The 16,682-nt window shown below is 32.6% G+C and overlaps 2 long non-coding RNA genes across 2 annotated transcripts; both read left to right on the top strand.

The window, feature by feature from the left end:
- The first annotated feature begins 5,133 nt into the window (after positions 1–5,133).
- Positions 5,134–6,390, top strand: LOC145578955 (uncharacterized). Its single transcript, XR_014098956.1, has 2 exons — positions 5,134–5,710; positions 6,117–6,390. It is a non-coding gene; the product is annotated as an uncharacterized LOC145578955 (long non-coding RNA).
- A 4,689-nt stretch (positions 6,391–11,079) lies between these two features.
- Positions 11,080–11,649, top strand: LOC145578888 (uncharacterized). Its single transcript, XR_014098944.1, has 2 exons — positions 11,080–11,150; positions 11,408–11,649. It is a non-coding gene; the product is annotated as an uncharacterized LOC145578888 (long non-coding RNA).
- Positions 11,650–16,682: the final 5,033 nt, after the last annotated feature.

Raw genomic sequence — 16,682 nt, 5'->3', positions numbered from 1 at the left:
TACGAAGTATAGTAGAATGATATATTTGTAAATAATAAATATATATTAGTTTTATTTGAAATAAAATTAGTAATAGTAATTGATCGATTACTAAAAAAATCCTTAAAAGTTTAAAATAAATTAGATTTATTTGAAATAAAAATTAGTAATAGTAATTGATCGATTACTAAAAAAAGCCTTAAAAGTTTAAAAGTTTATATCCCAACCCTTTCTTCCATTAAGATTTATTTCGTACAGTATGATTATACAGAGTTGTTAATTAAAAATAAAAGATGTAATATTCCAATTCTTGATCATAATACAAAGTTCACCATGTTAATTTTCTATTGCACAATTAATGGAGATTGTCTTATTGAGAGATAATTCGCTTGGTAGAGATAGCGATAAACTTTAGTATTTGACGTCCAAAATAAGTTTTACATATTTTAATTATTTTTCTGCGAAAAAAACAAGGAGCAATTATTTAAAAAATAAAGCAGTTAGTATTTTTTTATTCAAAATTTTTATAGTTTAACAAATAAATGATCAAGATTTTTATTCCTAGAATTTTAATGGTTAAGATTAAAAACAAATACAATGGCTACATATTTATTTTAGCCATTAAATAGTCATCTGTGTACATTTAAGTAATTGTTACATTCAAAAAAAAAATTTTGTTACATTTACAGACTATTGTATTATTTAAGTAATAGCGTAACCTCTTTGTACTACTTGTATTATTGTATATATTTCCTGGTTTTATTGGTCTATACAATCAAATGAATCAATTACGGAGTATAAGGTATACTTTTATTATCCCAATATGAACAGTATTGCTGAGACAATCCCTGAGAAGGGTCTACACGGGAAGTGGATGAAACATTATGTGTTGTCTGTTGGAATAACCCCATGGCAATCTTGAGGGTGTTGGCACATTGTTATTTGCCGAATAACGTCTCTGCATTTTCCGGAAACACTCCATACTACCAAATGTTGATTGTATAATAGCCTACAAAAGGAAAACTAAGTGTAAACATAACACATACAAAATTAACAAGTACAATGTATGGGTTATATTGACCTAATACTACTTAAAACCTCTTTTTTTTTCAATTTGTTCTGCTGTTAGAGATGTCATTTTTTTTTGACACTGCTCCACGATTATTGATGGCCCTACCAGTGTAACTCTTGTCTTTCGGGTCTTTGATGTAGCCAAGCTCCACATCCTCTGCTGACCAGATTAAATGGCATTGATGATTCTCCTTCGGACGTATCCTTTACCGACCATAAACAATTGAAGAGGTTGGATCCCTCCATTCCTAATCGACGTTGGCAGAACAGTTTATTCCTATTACGGCTTCCAACGTTGTACATATGCTATCTGTTGCTTCCTTACATAAGGTGTATGTCTCCTTGTTGTGCAATGCCAACCCCTGCAGATAATTATTCCTACATGACAATTCCCTTTCCCGGACAACTCGAGTTGATTCTTTTGTATCATAGTAAGGCATCCTAATATCTTCATAACACCTGACGGTATCCTTCCTCTACCGTTGTAGGATATATTTCTTAGGAATCTAATCAATGTCCTCAGACTCAATAACACGTATTATGTGCCTGCACAGGATACCTCAAAACTCAAACCAGTTGCATGAACATTTGAACTCGCCTTTTGTCCTTGTCAATTGTGAGGGAATAGCTCTTCTATCTCTTCCTCCATATAAGGGTGGGTATCTTCTTCTCATCTTCTTTATAAAACATTATCGACCCTAATGTCCTAATCTTTGTAAAACTAACATGCTTCAAAGCATCACACTCATCCTTCACCTCTCTGTACTTAGCATTTGTATAGGCTTTGTGAAACACATAATCAGCTAAGACACCCTTGTCAACAGCTAGGGAACTGTGCCTGGTCTTAAAGTCCAATTCAACCTCTTTAACTACCTTTCCCTGTAACTCCAACTCGTACTTTTCACAAAAAAATTCAAGACCCGAATCAATGGTGATATTATTTTTGACATAATGATTAGCTTGCTCACTCCTCTGTGTAGACGACAATCTTTCCCAAAATGTACTTCTCCAAAGTCAGAGATCCCACCTCCGTCTTATTTCAAATGCTTCATTTATCTATGCATTGGTTCGCAATCCGAATTGTATCATAACTAATGTCCACACTTCATCAAACTCATTTGGTTCCAAAAAATTTTGAACGGTTGTCCTCATGGAAACATCTATTTTTTTTCATTTTGGATGTCCAACTAAACTCTTATGTACATTTTGTAACATATGCCACAAGCATAACATATGGGGGAAATCAGGGAATACGGTCTCAACTGCTTTTCTAATGGCTTTGCACTGATCTGTGAGGATTCCCATTGATTTTTTTTTTCCCATGCATTCCATTCATTGCTAAAAACCCAAACAAATATTTGCGCATCCTCGTGATAAATCAAATACGAAGCGAAGAATATCGTTTTTTCGTGATGATTAACCCCGACAAATGGGGCAAAATGTATTCGATACCTAGTCAACGTTAGTTATTAATTAATGAATGGTCCTTGCTAGATTTTAATTAACTAAGTTAACAAAGATGCAAACCTGTTAGTGCGAAAGGTTGTGTCAAATGTGATGATGTCACTGAAATCTTTAGCTAATGCCCTACTCCTTGCATCAGAATAAAATACATTCAACAATCTGCCTTCATCATCTCGCTACATTGAACTTTAAAATTGGCAGTTAAACATACACTGCCTTTCAAAATAATCTTCAAGAGCTTTTACATCTCCTTGATCGGCGCCTTGCAACGTTCACATCATTCCTTACATCTCTTTTATTGAAGGTCAAGTTTTCGTGGCCTTCGTTTTTAATGACTTGCGCAGTATAATTCTGAACAATAGGGATTTTGGCTTGGTTAGTAATAATTATCCTACCAAAATTCGGGTCCTCAATGGAATACCCTGTAGTTTTATACGTATTTTAATTTAAATTAGTATTTCATAAAGTATTTAAATAATTCAAAATGAACTATTTATGGTATTTTATTTATTTTAAAAGGTTTATTTTATGTAAAGATCCATTTTTATTTATTTAATAGTTTTGAAAATATTTTATAATTTAGAAACCATGGGGCATATAATTTTTATAAAAGGAAGTTTTTTAGTCAATGGTATTTTAAGGAAACTAATATCTAGTAGGAATCATTAAGGGTAGAAAAGGAATCTAAGTTAGGAGGGTTTTTGGAAGAGGGTATAAATATCCATCACATGAGCAAATTAAACTTTGCCCAAGGTGGAGAATACCCAAAGGTAAAATCTCTCTCTCTCTCATCTTATTTTTCGTTCCCCTTCATTTTTCCCCTTCCTCTTTACTCACATCACACACACACAACCACACCACCGGTGGCCGGCTGCCACCACCACCACAGCAGATCGCTGCCAGCACAGACCGGCGTCAGCAGCAACCACGAGGAGGTGGCGCCGACCATTCTCCCCTCTTTTTCTCCTTTTGTGCGTAAGTTAAAAAAAAAAAAAAACTCTTCTTTTGTCTTAATTCTAATCTAGATTTGATTTAATTATTGTTTTTGGGTTGTGTGATAATTTTTATGGCGATTGATTATAACTATTATGTATATTATTTTCAGATTTAGTTTATGAGTTAAAAAGCCCCAAATTGAAAAGTCTAGGTTTCTAATTTGATGTATATTGATGGAATTTGATTGTAGGTGATTGAAACTATTAAATTAGATATTTTAAATATAATTACAGCAATTTTACATGTTTTAATTAAGTTGGAATTTTTATATAAAGGTTATGATAATGTTTCTTGAAAGGATTTTTAGTTAACCATTAATTGGGAATAAAAGTAAGGATTCTTAAATAATTTTCAGCTTATTTTAGAGGGTTTATAAGGGATTTTAAAGAGTGTATCTACCGTTGGAAATTTACATTGAATAGGTATAGATGTCTCTTTGTAATTTTGGGTTGTAGGAGATTTCCAACTGAGTGATTTCGTGTAGTCCTAGCGATTTTTTAGATCATATATATTAAAGGTATGTTCACATACTTGGTAATTATTTGAGTATGTAGAAGCATGCTAGGCTTTAATTAATTAATTCCAAGGTAGTATCAGGATAGGTATTGATTGGAATTGTTATATAGATTGACGTTGGTGAATAATTTGTAAAGTATAGATTATTTGTAGTGAATTAATGTTTGGAATTAATTATGTTGGCATGTTGAGCATTTACCACGACACTTTTATTATTGGCATGATTGAGAGCATGTTTAATTAAACTACATGTTTAATTGAGTTTGGAATTTTGAAAATGAATTTTATTATGGTAAATATATTTTTATGGAGCATGAGAAAGAAGCTATTTAAGTGTCTATATACACGAGGGTTAAATTGTATTTTTGGTGCCTTTGTGCACTTAAGGTGTTTCTAACATCGCGGGATAGGATTTGTGGTGCATTATGCGTTTAAGGTGTCTTTGACACTGAGGTAGATTAAAAAGGGTTTAACATTAAAGATTATGTGGTCACTAAGTATTCAAGAAATAAATTGGTATGTCTGATTGCTTAAATGATTATAACGTTTGATTGTGTTATGGTTTGAGAGTCATCACCAAGTATTATAATATGTAAAGTAACCTAAAGTGTAAAAAATTACGCACCAAAACTCTTGGAACGTATATACCTTGACTATGAACATATGCGGGGAGTTATGCAACTTTATATTTGACCATAACTTCTACTGGAAGTACATGACGCTGTATATTCCTTTTTATTATGCGCAGGAATTCCGCCACTTACGAGTGGTTCTTTATACTGGAACGGTTAGATCCCGTGTTAGTACCCCTTTATTGGTGCAGGTTAGGGGGGAAATCTGTTTGATACGTTAGTTAGTCATTTTGAATGTTGTATGCTTGCAAACAGGTGCAACAAGGTAAGTTGTGTGATGATAGGGTGAAAGCATGTTAGTGTGATTTGTTAACGCTTATCACTACCACAAAATAGGGAATACATAACGCACAATATATAGTTGTCAAGTTAGATAAGCGACCTCTAGCATTCTATAGAACGCCTATCTCAGATGAGGGCTTTATATGTTCAGACTTCTAGAGTACATGTCATGTTAATCGTTCTATATATTTAATATAAAAAAATAGACTATGGATATAGATCGCTGACTTAGATAACCGATTTATAAGATTTTAGTTTAATAAAAAATAAAAATAAAAATTCTTACCACATGAAATGAAAACCTAACCTACCCCTCATTCCCTCAACCCGCACGCCGCTCTCCCCTCCTCTTTTTTTTTTCTCTGTTCTCTTTCTCTTCTCATCTCCATTCCTCTCATCTTCTCAAAATTAAAATTAAAATCTTCCCTATGAAATAAAAATCATAATTAGGAAAGTAAATCTATTTTTCGGTTTTAAATCAAAATCAACGAGTGGTCATTTGTATCATTTCCCTCAAATTTTCAAAAATTAAATTTGATTGCATTCAATCTAGATCTGAGGATTGTAGATCGAAGAAATGGGGAGGGTTTGGAGCCGGAAAATGAATTCAATTGATTGCATTCAAATTAGTTTCAATGAACCGGTAAAGCTCCGCTGCAACGCCGCCGTAGATTGAACCTAATAAGTCGTTGTCGTTTGATTTGGATGCGTTGTGATGCAATGTTGTTGTTATGAAATAGATTGTTAATTATGTCTAAATATGCATAAAGGTATATGAAGTGTAATCTCATTGGTGTTCGAATTTCTACCTTTAATTTCGTTTTTTTTTTTGTTGTTTTAAAGTGATTGATATATGAGTTTTTTGTTTTTTTTAATCGATCTATAGTACATAATTTAATTCTAATTAAAATTTTTGATTTTCAACTTATAATTTCGTTTTACTTCTAAATGACTTTAGAACTTTTTGGAGCTTGGTTCTGCGTTATAATATCTGATTTTCATCTTTTGTCAATTGATTTTCATATTTTATAATTTCTGATTTTCATGATTAAATCTGATCTTCATCTCTTATATTAATTTCTTTTCACGTAATAATTTGTGATTTTTACCTTTTATCAATTGATTTATATGTTATAATTTGGATTAATTTTTTATTTTTCATCTTTTGATTTGCAGGTGTTTGGTGCGGCTTCTCAAGAAGTTGGTGGAGGCTATATATGCGGTGGTTGAGATTCATGGAAGCTGGTGGTGGTGTGGTTAATGCGGAGGTTTCGAATTTCGATGGCAATTCAATTCGGTGCACTTCCTAAGTCTTTGTTAGCGCATTGATAATTAATAAGTTGTGTTAGAAAACTTGTAATGTAACTTTTTTTCAATAAGGAATTTACTATTATCATTCAAATACTTGTATTTTAACTTTTTTATAAATAAAGTGTTATTGTTATAGTTTTTTTTATACAAGAAAAAGGGTAATTAGCGACGGCCAATGTAGTCGCAAATCCGTCGCAAAAATGGATTTGCGACGGATTTGCGACTACTTTGGTTCGTTGCCAAAGACCTCGTCGCAAATCCATTTTTGCGACTAATTTTTGGACAGTCGCAAATTTAGCGACGGATTTGCAACGCCTTTGCAACTACCATTTAGCGACTAACTTTCAAATTTTAGCAACTAAATTATTGTCCGTCGTAAAATATTTGCGACGGATTAGCAACTACTTAGACCAATGTTTTAGGACTACTTTTGCCACGGATTAGTGACTACAAGACCAAACTTTTGCGACTACAAGACTAAACTTTTGCGAATACAGAGACTAGTTTAATTGCGACGGATTTGCGACTATTGAGACTAATGTTTTTTGCGACGGATTAGCAACTACATACGAGACCAAATTTTTGCGACTACAAAACTAATTATTTGTGACAGATTAGCGACTACTGAGACTAATGATTTTGCAACTAACCAATTAGTCTCTAAACCAAATTTGCAGTCGCTAAATATTTGCGACTAACTATCAATATTTGAGACCATAATTAAGCGACAACCAATATTAATCACAAAGCAAAAAAGGTACCCACACATAAATTCAAATAACCAAAATGTTAATTTTATTCAAATATCCAAAATATCAATCAATTTTGTATCAATGTATTAAAAAACAATATTTAACTTATAAGACTAATTGTTCCAAAAGTCACCTCCCATATAAAAAAAAATCTACTTCAAACAAGAATTAATGACAATGTAAAAGACCAGTTGTTCATAAAATTACCACCAAGAAAATAAAAATCACTTAGTTGTATCACAAGAGCGGGTGACTGCAGGCGTAGGAGGCTTATAAGGACGGTAAACTTGTTTTACAAGTGATGCCATTTCCTGCAATGTTTTTTGCATAGCTAATTTTTCCTTCTTCCATGTAGCTTTTTCGATCTCATGATTTTCGACGAATTCCTTAGCACATTTTAAGCTCTCTGCCGCTATTTTTTTGGCTTTCTTCTACCTTGTTATGGTTTTCTTCCGCCATCTTCTTTAGTTCTTCAACTTGAGAACTTAATTAAGAAATCATGGAAGGAGTGGAAGATGATGCAGTAGATTGAGAAGTAGGATCACTCTTGTAATACATTTGTGAAGCACTCCCTAAACCGTAGGCTTTTCTTTTCTTTTGCCCACCTACAACCTCCAAGTAGACGTTGTCGGGGTTTATCTCAATTCCTTTGTTCTTATATTCCTCAAGTTTTTCCATATATTCTCCCTGCATTAAGATATGTATTAGTAACTATGATCTCAAATGTTAAAACTTTAATAAACTAAATACATTTTAAAAAAAAAACAACTATAATAAAAATACAAGCAATGACTCGGGACATCGTCCTGGATAAAAACTTGTTAATCTGCTAGAGTTTTTATGCCAAGGAATAGGGGCAGCCCCCCTGATAATCATTTCTTGTTAATCTAAGTATCTAACTGTTAGTCAACATACTAAGTTCCATTTGCCATCAAAGAAATATCAAAACTTTACAACAATTTTCATTTGTAATGAATAATTAAACAAGTATTAAATTACAATGGGAGCCTCAAAGAAAATAGGAGGCACAATCTTTAGTACTGTAAATGCCATGGAAATGCTTATACAGATCAGAAATTCAGAATACCATGTAGAGTAACAATTTTATAAAAAAAAAAACCAGAATAAAATAGAACAAAATGCAATTTATAAACATGCAAGTTAGCAAATTCAAATTAAAAATCAAAAACCTTAATTAACCGGCATACCCACAAATAATTAGCGAATTCAAACCTAAATATCCTAAATCAGGCGTAACCACATAAAAATTGTTATGGAACCAAGAAAAACAACAAAAACAATTCAGCCATTCTTTACGAAGAAAAACTAAAGAAGCTCGCTTGAAATTTCAGAAAAGGGATCCAAATAAGCCTTAATTAAGCACACATAATTGAACCCAATCCCCAAAAAACAAAATTCTAGCACCACAATTTCACTAATCAAAAGCATGAGTAAAAACCTAATACAAGTACATCAAAAGAAAAATTCAGCTTATGTATTAGAAAACAAACCTTAAATTAAAGATCAGTAGAGCTCGTAAATTGCACAGTAAGTTATGGAATCTGATCCCGTGAGTTGAAGTGAAATCGAGTAGGTGAAAGCTTTAATTTGGTGAAATCGTTTCAATGGCAGAAATGATGAGCAGAGGGTTATAGCGAGGGAATTATAGAAGTGATGGCGGTTCTTCAATAAAAAATTCAAGATTAGAATTGATAGAGATTGAAGAGATTCAGCGCACGAATTAGGGTGTTTTCAATCAATGTTATTAGGGTAAATTTGATTATTTTTTATGAATAAGAGTATGTACTGAAAGTATTATCAATAATAAAGGAATAGGGAGTGAATAAGTGATATGTTCTTGTTTTTTATCGGCAACAACTTTGTCATATTAAGGGTTTTTTTATTTCTTTTTTAATAAATTTTAAAAAAAATTATAGCAACTACCGTGTTAGTTGCAATAGTAGTTATTTCAAAATTCTTAACACTAGCAACTACAATTTAGTCGCAAATTATTCTAAGAGCGTCGCAAATTAGCGACTGCATAACAACTATTATAAAATCATTTTCAATTTTTGCGACTACTCATCTATTTCAGTTGTTAAAATATTTATACTGACTAATTATTATGGTAGTTGCAAAAATCAGTCGCTAATTAGCGACCGCATAGCAACTACTGCAATATCGGTTGCAAAATTTGCGACTAGTTGTCTTTTTCAGTCGCAAAAATTATATTTGCGACTGATTATTATGGTAGTCGCAAAAATCAGTCGCTAATTAGTGACCGCATAGCAACTACTGCAAAATCGGTTGCAAAATTTGCAACTACTCGTCTTTTTCAGTCGCAAAAATATTTTTTGCGACTAATTATTATGGTAGTCGCAAAAATCAGTTGCTAATTTCCCTTTTTCTTGTAGTGTTATTTATTACGTGAATTATTATTATGAACATTATTATTATTATTTATATAAATAATAATAATAATTTTTATTTAAAAAGTAAGAAATAGAGAATGCCTATCTATGATAGGCGTTCTATTTTTATAAGCTATAGAGCGCCCGTACTAAGATGACAGCTCTCTTTTCCTTGATTTTTATTTACCTTTTACCTAAAATAAGAAGCGCATATCTTAGATAGGCGATTTGTATTGTGTTAGATATAGAACGCCTCAAAGAGGTGCTCTGTAGACTTTATAGGGCACCCCCCCCCAAAAGAACGCCTCTGAGGCGTTCTATATTGTATGTTTTAGGTGTTCTATATTCCCATTTTTGTGGTAGTGTGTGTACTCAACATTGCTGATTGTGTGTTTATATGTTTGTTTGGCCTTGTCTTTATCTTGGCCCTACGACGACTCATTTATAATGGTGAGTAGTGGTGACAAAGTAAAGAGAAGCTTTTCAGGTGATGAAGCATATTCATGATGGGCATGAGTGAAGAAAGAATTATGCTTAGGTTCCATAGGGATCGGATATGATGTGGTTTATTGCTTTAATTATTATATTATATTATGCATGTGAAACTAACGCAAATGTTTTAAGTATTGTTTCGTTTTAATAAGGGACTACAATGGTAACAAGTTGTAGGTTGACTTCGTTTGACTTTGGTTTGACTTTACTTTCGTTTGGTTTGGCTTTAAGTTGAATTGTTTTTAATGGTTTTAAAGGTAGTCTTCCGTTGTGTGTCTTTGATAATTTCATAAGTCATTTTCACAGTGGTGGTAATGTCTTAGATTTTTCTATATTTGTATTATAAAATGGCAAAACAGGTATTTAAGGAAAGGAATTTTTAGTGTATTACAATCAAGACCTCTGTAATTGACTATCATCTGGCTAGATTTTGGATCAAGAGGATGATTGTGGTCAAGACTGCACTGTGTGATCACCATTTTTCCCTTAGTTATTCACACTACTACAAAATTTGCAAAAAAAAGACCCCTAATAAAAGACTCGTTATTTACATAACAGATCTATTTGATTTATGAGATCCTATATTAATTATAACGGGTCTGTAATGTTATTTGCACGTGATAAGAGACCCTTTCTAAAACGTAACGGGTCTCTTACAAATTTTAGGGCCCACAAATTAATTAGCAGAAAAAAGAAGAAGAATGCACAGACCAGTTGTCAAACTTAACAGGTATCTTACGTGTACTAGACTATTAAATTAGAGGTCCACATATGACACTGATGGTTTGTCTTCTCTTTTCATTTCATTTTCTTTTTAATTATTTTATTCTCCCAACTTACATACGGTTCTCTCTCCTCAAAACCCTAACCTTAACCCTAAAATCAAAATCAAATTCGCCGTCTTTTCCACTTTTTTCCTCCATTGATTTTTTGCAAATATTCAATGGAAGTTACTCATCAGATCTAAGGTACTCATCAGCTCTTCTACTTTCAGAAAAAAAAAATGTAATCGTTCTTCCTCCTTACTTTTAATTTATGGTTTGTGGGAAACTTATATTTGCATTTTTATTACTACCTCTGGATCATATTATATGCAACTTTGGGGTATTATTTGTGAGATATAAAAAATTCCAAAGTTGCATATAATACGATCCGGAGGTAGTAAAAATGACGCTGTATCTCTACTCTCTGAAAAAAATAGGTAATAATGTTTTTCTTTGATGGTATATTCCTTTCCAAGAAAGGTACTCATCAGATCTCTAACTTCATCTACTACTAATTTCTACTATTTCTTTTACTTAATTTCTTTTGCATTCACTCAATTACTTTTTTTTTTAAAAAAATTTAGTTTTTCTCAATTGAAGATCTAATGGGAATCACTATGCGGTTGTGTATCCTTATTTTAGATTTACATATACCAGAAATTTTATTTGGTGACTGTTCAATTTTATGTTAATTGGTAAAATTCTTAATTGATTTTTTTTTATTGTCATTTGCGAAGTGTCAATTGGAGCCTATGGATATCTCATTGGTAATTCCGTCGCCGAGGAAATGAGTGATCTTGGAATAGTTAACAATTGGAGATTTGGAGCTCGAAACTATGTATTGCAGCTTGTATTATTTGGAGCGCTTTCCTTTTCATCATTGAGCTACTGCAACTTTTAACTTATCTAAGAGTTTGAGGCATTTTTTCCTATTGATTACTATTTTTTAAATTGATTTGATGATCTTTAATTTGCTTCAGTTACACTCTTGTACCTTATTCTTTGTATAATTATTTTAATGTATTATAATTATGAATTCATATTTATTCATTTTGATATTGGGTTTTGTTGGTTATTAAAAAAAAATAAAAATTAATTGGTTACGTTGAGCTATTTTTTTTAATAAAATTAATGGGCTAAGAGACCCCATTTCTTAAATGACAGGTCTAAAATGGTTAAGCAAAGAGACCCCATTTCTCTAATAAAGGATCTCTTAACTAGTAATATAACAGACCCCCTATCTTTGATAACGGGTTCTTCTTCCTTAAAAACAGACCCCTACTCCTGAGGTGGTCTATTTATCAAACAGACCCATGAGATAGAGACCCGTCATAAGGTGGTCTCTAAGACATGTTTTGACGGGTCTCTTTGCCTAATTTTGTAGTAGTGTCAAGCATATATTACACCCACTTGTAACACTTCAGAAATTCATTTCTTTTAAAATACCAGTTTTGCCTTGTTTAAAACTTTAAATAGGAAAATCTAAGACATTATCGCTATCGTGAAAACGACTAAGACAACTATCAAAGACACACAGCGGAAGACTAATTTCAAAACAATTCAAAACAAGTCAACTTGAAAAGTCAATCAATGAAAGTAAAGTCAAGCCAAAGTCAAACGAAGTAAAAAATAAAATCAACCTACAACTTGGAACCATTGTAGGCCCTTATTAAAACCAAATAGATCTCAAAACCTTTTCGTTAGTCATGCATAATAATAATGACAAACAAATAAGGCAATAAACACATCATATACTTATAGAAACTTGCATGATTCGCTCTCCACTCATGTCCATTCATGAATATGCTTCATCACCTGAAAAGCTTCTCTCTACTTGTTTCCACTACTCTCCATTAAAAATGGGTCATCATAGGGCCAAGATAAAGAAAAGGCCAACAAACACACAAACACACACAATCAGCAAAGCTGAGTGCATAAGCGTAATTAACACACTAACATACAATTTCCTATCAACATACAACTTACCTCGTTGCACCTGTTTTTCAAGCATACAACATTCAATAAAAGTTCTCACTAGACACTACATAATTTATTTAATGTTGACTACGCATCAAACGGGTTTCCCTACTAACCTCCCCCAAATAAATTGAGGTGACTGACACGTGAGCTAACCGTGCCAGCATCAATAACCACTCATAGGTGGCAAAATTTCTGCGCATAATAATAATAAAAGGAATGTACAGCGTCCTGTACTCCAGTAGAAGTTACGATCAAATATAAAGTCACATAACTCCCCCCATATGTTCATACTCAAGGTATTTACGTTCCAAGAACTTTGGTGCGTAATCTCTTTCATTTTACGTTATTTACATATTATTAGACTTTGTGATGACTCTTAAACCATAATCATTCAATCAACAATAGTTGTTCAATCAATCAAATATACCAATTTAATTCTTGAATAATTAGTGACCACATAATATTCAAATGTTGAATCCTTTTTAATTCTACCTCAGTGCCAATGACACCTTAAACGCATAAAGCACCACAAATCCTATCCCTCAGTGTTAAAAACACCTTAAGTGCACTAAGGCACCCACATACAATTTATTCCTCATGTACATAGACACTTATATAGCTATTTCTTCATGCTTATAGCATCAATAAAAAATTATATGAACCATAATAAAATTCCATTTTAATATTATATTCCATGCCAAATTAAACATTTAGTTTAATTAAACATGCTCTCTAACATGCCACAAATAAATATGTGGTTCATAAATAATATTCCAAACTATAATTTTCCATTTAATAATTCATCACAAATAAATCATGCTTCATAATCGAATCACCAATAACATCCAAATCATAATTTACATTCCAAACCTAGCATGATACTACTTGTAATCAATTAAACACATTTAGCATGCTACTACATCAATATAATTTTGCTAAGTATGCGAACGTACTTTGTATATGATCTTAAAATCGCCACGACTAATAGAAATCGCTCACTTCAAAGTCTCCTACAATTTAAAATCACAGAAGATTATTAAAATCCTCTCTACACAAATTTCCAGCAATATATACTATCATAAAACCCCTCATAATTTAATTAAAATAAGCTGAAATTATATTTTAAATATCATTCTTTAATCCCAATTAATGGGTAATTAAAATTCCTTAAAGAAACTTGATTTTAACTACTCTACCAAAAATTCTAGCACTATATTTTAATTAAAAATTGATTTAATTAAGCCTTAAAACACTTTAATCAAAGGTTTAAACCATTATACATTATAACCCTTCAATTATTTATAAATCAAGATCCTAGGGTTTCAAAAAAATGGGGCTTTTTAATTAAAAACATAATTTGAAAATTAATTAACATACTACTCATAATCAAACATCAAAAATCAAATCCCAAAACTCATAATTAACAATTAGACTTAGGAATGAATTGGTTTTTAAAAATAAAGATTTTTTTTCGAAAGGCATGGCAGCTAACAGCCACTAGGTTGTTGCCGGTGCCGGTGGCTGCCTGCTGCCGGCTGGCGACCACCGCTGCTGGGGGTCGGCCGGTGGTGGTGAAGGGGAGCCAAAAAAAGGGGAAGGGGAAAAAGATAAAGAAAAAGAAAGAAAAATAAGGAGAAAGGGGAGAGAAGTTTACCTTGGGTTTTCTCCACTCTGGGCAAATTTTGATTTGCCTCATGTGTTGAATATTTATACCCCTTCTCTAGAAACCCTTTTCCCTAACTTTCCTCTTTTAATTTTTTCTAATTCCTTCCCTAATAAAACTTTACTAAAATAAACTTTCCTTAAATTAAACCCCAACTTAATTAAATTAATTAAATAAATAAACTTTCCTTTTATAAATATTTCCAAACTTATTTAAACTAAATAATTAAAATACTTTAAATAAAAGAATTCAATTTAATTAAATACTTCTCAAAATACTTATTTTAATTAAAATACGTATAAAAATACGAGGTATTACACACTGGAGTTAGAGTAGGGGCTTTGTTCTTGCCCACCGAACTTACATTAGAGCCTAATTTCCTCCATCATATGGGGTTTCGCCTCAAAATCTCCCACACCTTTTCTAGATACACCTTTTTCCCTGTATTCTCTCATCAGTCGTTATTCCTCGTAAAGAACATGAAACTTTTATTGTAGGCGTATACATGGCATAATTGCGCATACTCACTACTTGATTCAAATGCCATTCCTTCATTTGGCTCAACAATCACATGCTCCTTCATTAGGGTTTTCATTGACAACCATATCATTAATATCAATATTGCCCTACTCCATGATTCTACGATTTCAACAATACACATATTATAAAATTCTGTTACAAATCATAATATTTTATTGATAAGCTAATAAAATATTATTAGCTAATTAATGGATGGTACTGACAGGCTAAAGTCGTATCACCTAGTCAAAAGTAATTCCTAAATCCTCTAACTAATGTAGATAAGGAAGTAGGGTTGAATCCACAGGGAAACTGGTCTTTCTATTCCTAATTAATTAAAGCAATCTAAATGATCAAGTAACAATTTAATAATATGGATATAAAACTAAACTACGGAAATTAAGAGTAAAGAGAAAACAATGAATAAAGGCCTAGGGCATAGGTTCACCAATAAAAAACATTCCAGGGTAAAACATAATAATCAATCATTAATGCATCAATTAAACAGATCATAAAGGGCTTTCACTACGTATTACAATCACAAAATTAATCTACTGGTATTAAATCTCATATCTCGAATCTCGACTTAACCATTTATAAATTAAGCTGCCTATTGAAACTAGATCTAAACATCAATTCTCATCTCTCGAATCTCGAATTAATATTGTCAAACTCTTGCATAAACGATCAGGCCTAATCTAGTCACTATGTATTAAATCAATTAATAGGAAATTAATCTAGCATTGATAATCAACAACAATAAATTACCCCTTCATATTATTTATGGATCCCCACAAACCCTAGAAAGGAAACTACTCACACATAATTAAATATAAACTAATCAAAGCATAAAATAAGACATGATCGAAGGAATAAAATAAATAATTGAGATTAAGAAAAAGGAAATCGTCACCAAAGTAATCAGGAATTAAGAGTTGAGTAAAGAACAAAGTTGTAGAGAGAGAAACTAATCTAAAAACTAAGTATAGAGAGAGAAATCTAAGAGAAGAATTAAGAAAGAGTAAACAAAGATCCTAAACTTGCTTAACGGAAAAGTATTTATATTCAGCAAGAATCCTAAACTAAACAAACTAAACGATGATTAAAAATCTACTAATGCTGACAAGCGCCCGATCATCGGGCAAGGCACCGCCCTATCGGGCCCGCCTTTTTACTCCAAGTGAATGTTTCTAGCGCCCGACCGGGTGCGAGTTCGGGCGCCAGCTCCTTTTCCCCCGCCCAGCCGGGCGTGCCTTCGGGCGAAAGCTTCTTTGGTCGGGCGGCACTCTTTGGCTACTCCTTGGACTTCGATTGGGCTCCAATTCTTTGGGCCAATCTGGATTTCCTCTTCAAGTCTTGAATACTCGGTCCAAATGCCCCGGTATCACATACACCGAGCCCTTAATCACCGGTTCGATGGCTCTAATCGGTCCTGGGCTATAAAATCTGGTCGTGCTTCTCCAATGCTCGTAGATAGTCCATAAAATCCCGGAAAAATGCTCCAAAAGCGCAAATCCCTACAAAAGTCAACCAAATCTACGAAAACACTAGAAAACACCAATTAGTAATAAAAGTGGCTCTAAAGAGCCAAAAACACTACTAATTATGACCAAGGGACGGGGGTAAATACTATATAAAATGGACATATCAAACTCCCCCAAGCCAAACCTTTGCTTGTCGCTAAGCAAAGATCTCATTAATGAATAAATAAATATGCTTCACCCCAAAAAGTAAAAAAAATCAAGCACAAACAATTCAAGGTAAATCTAATAAAAATGCTTTAACATCAACCAATCTCATCCATCCAATTACTCTTCCTCCCTAACAATTGTCAAATAGAGCAAACCACA

The sequence above is a fragment of the Chenopodium album genome, chromosome 1, assembly GCF_948465745.1.
Source record: "Chenopodium album chromosome 1, dcCheAlbu1.1, whole genome shotgun sequence".
Lineage (NCBI taxonomy): Eukaryota > Viridiplantae > Streptophyta > Magnoliopsida > Caryophyllales > Amaranthaceae > Chenopodium > Chenopodium album.
The sequence above is the reverse complement of the archived record's forward strand: the minus strand, read 5'-3'. Positions and strand labels throughout refer to the sequence as shown.